We start from the raw sequence: 2581 nt of genomic DNA, 5'->3' as shown, positions 1-2581 counted from the left end.
GCCTGCGCCGCCGTGCCCGAGTGCCGCTGTTAACCGGGTAGACCCTGCCGACCTAGTCGAGTCGCACGGGCAGCGCCCCCTGGCCTGCGCCGCCGTGCCCGAGTGCCGCTGTTAACCGGGTAGACCCTGCCGACCTAGTCGAGTCGCACGGGCAGCGCCCCCTAGCCTGCGCCGTCGTGCCCGAGTGCCGCTGTTAACCGGGTAAACCTTGCCGACCTAGTCGAGCCGCACGGGCAGCGCCCCCTGGCCTGCGCCGCCGAGCCCGAGTGCCGCTCGGACCCGGGTAGACCCTGCCGACCTAGTCGAGCCGCACGGGCAGCGCCCCCTGGCCTGCGCCGCCGAGCCCGAGTGCCGCTCGGACCCGGGTAGACCGTGCCGACCTGGTCGAGCCGCACGGGCAGCGCCCCCTGGCCCGCGCCGCCGAGCCCGAGTGCCCCTCGAAACCGGGTAGAACCTTCCGACCGACTCGAGTCGCACATGCATCGACCCCTAATTTCCGCCGCCGTGCCCGAAAGCAGCTCGTAACCAGGTAGACCCTGCCCACCTACTCGAGTCGCAAGGGCAGCGAACCCTTGCTGCCGCCGCCGAGCACGAGTGTTGATCTGAGCCGGGTAGACAGTGCCGACCGACTCGAGCCACACGGAGAGCGACCCCTAGCCGCCGCTGCCGAACCCGAAACCCGCTCGTAACCGGGTAGACCCTGCTGACCTAGTCGAGTTGCACGGGCAGCAACGCCTAGCCGCCACCGCCCTGCCCGAAAGCCGCTCGTAACCGGGTAGACCCTGCCGACCTAGTCGAGTTGCACGGGCAGCAACGCCTAGCCGCCACCGCCCTGCCCGAAAGCCACTGGTAACCAGGCAGACCCTGCCGACCGACTTGAGTCGCACTGGCAGCGACCCCTAGCCGCCGCTGCCGAGCCCGAGTGCCACTCGTAACCGAGTAGACCCTTCCGACCGACTCGAGCCACAGGTGCAGCAACGCCTAGCCGCCGACGCTGAGCTCGAAAGCCGCTAATTACGAGGTAGACCCTGCCGACCGACTCGAGCCGCACGTGCAGTGACCTATTGCCGCCGCTGCCAAGCCCGAGTGCCGCTCGTAACCGGGAAGACCCTGCCGACCGACTCGAGCCGCACTGACAGCGACCCCTAGCCGCCGCCGCCGAGCCCGAGTGCCGCTGTTAACCGGGTAGACCTTGCCGACCGGCTCGAGACGGATGGGCAGCGACCCTCGGGCGCTGCCGCGGAACGTGCGAGCCGAACGCAGTGCACCGAGACCGTGCGTACTACGCTCCGATCGGCTCGGTCATTCCGCGGCGGAGGACAGTTGGTTGCATTCGCGCAGGCTCGGGTGCGCCGGCACGGTCCAACCTATCTCGGCGGGCTCCGCTCCACTCGATCGTTCCCCGGCAGAAGCCGGTTGTCGCTTCTGTGGCGGCTCGCGTGCGCCGGCACGGTTTTCCCGGCCCCGGCGGGCTCCGGTCCGCTCCGTGCTTCCGCGGCGGCAGACGGGCGTCTCAGCCGCGCCGGCTCGCGTGCGGCGGCACGGTGCAACCTATCTCGGCGGGCTCCACTCCACTCGATCGTTCCGCGGCATAAGCCAGGTGTCGCTTCCGTGGCGTCTCGGGTGCGCCGGCACTGTCTACCCGGCTCCGAGCGGCACTCGGGCAAGGCGGCGGCGGCTAGGGGTCGCTGCCCCTGCGGCTCAAGACGGTCGCCACGGTCTACCCGGGTCCGAGCGGCACTCGGGCTCGGCGGCGGCGGCTAGGGGTCGCTGCCCGTGCGGCTCGACCAGGTCGGCACGGTCTACCCGGGTCCGAGCGGCACTCGGGCTCGGCGGCGGCGGCTAGGGGTCGCTGCCCGTGCGGCTCGAGTCGGTCGCCACGGTCTACCCGGCTCCGAGCGGCACTCGGGCAAGGCGGCGGCGGCTAGGGGTCGCTGCCCCTGCGGCTCAAGACGGTCGCCACGGTCTACCCGGGTCCGAGCGGCACTCGGGCTCGGCGGCGGCGGCTAGGGGTCGCTGCCCGTGCGGCTCGAGTCGGTCGCCACGGTCTACCCGGCTCCGAGCGGCACTCGGGCTCGGCGGCGGCGGCTAGGGGTCGCTGCCCGTGCGGCTCGAGTCGGTCGCCACGGTCTACCCGGGTCCGAGCGGCACTCGGGCTCGGCGGCGGCGGCTAGGGGTCGCTGCCCGTGCGGCTCGAGTCGGTCGCCACGGTCTACCCGGGTCCGAGCGGCACTCGGGCAAGGCGGCGGCGGCTAGGGGTCGCTGCCCGTGCGGCTCGAGTCGGTCGCCACGGTCTACCCGGGTCCGAGCGGCACTCGGGCTCGGCGGCGGCGGCTAGGGGTCGCTGCCCGTGCGGCTCGAGTCGGTCGCCACGGTCTACCCGGGTCCGAGCGGCACGGGCTAGGCGGCGGCGGCTAGGGGTCGCTGCCCGTGCCGCTCGAGTCGGTCGCCACGGTCTACCCGGCTCCGAGCGGCACTCGGGCAAGGCGGCGGCGGCTAGGGGTCGCTGCCCGTGCGGCTCGAGTCGGTCGCCACGGTCTACCCGGCTCCGAGCGGCACTCTGGCTCGGCGGCGGCGGCTA

This window comes from Excalfactoria chinensis, unplaced genomic scaffold (genome assembly GCF_039878825.1).
Source record: "Excalfactoria chinensis isolate bCotChi1 unplaced genomic scaffold, bCotChi1.hap2 Scaffold_328, whole genome shotgun sequence".
NCBI classification, from domain to species: Eukaryota; Metazoa; Chordata; class Aves; order Galliformes; family Phasianidae; genus Excalfactoria; species Excalfactoria chinensis.
The sequence above is the reverse complement of the archived record's forward strand: the minus strand, read 5'-3'. Positions refer to the sequence as shown.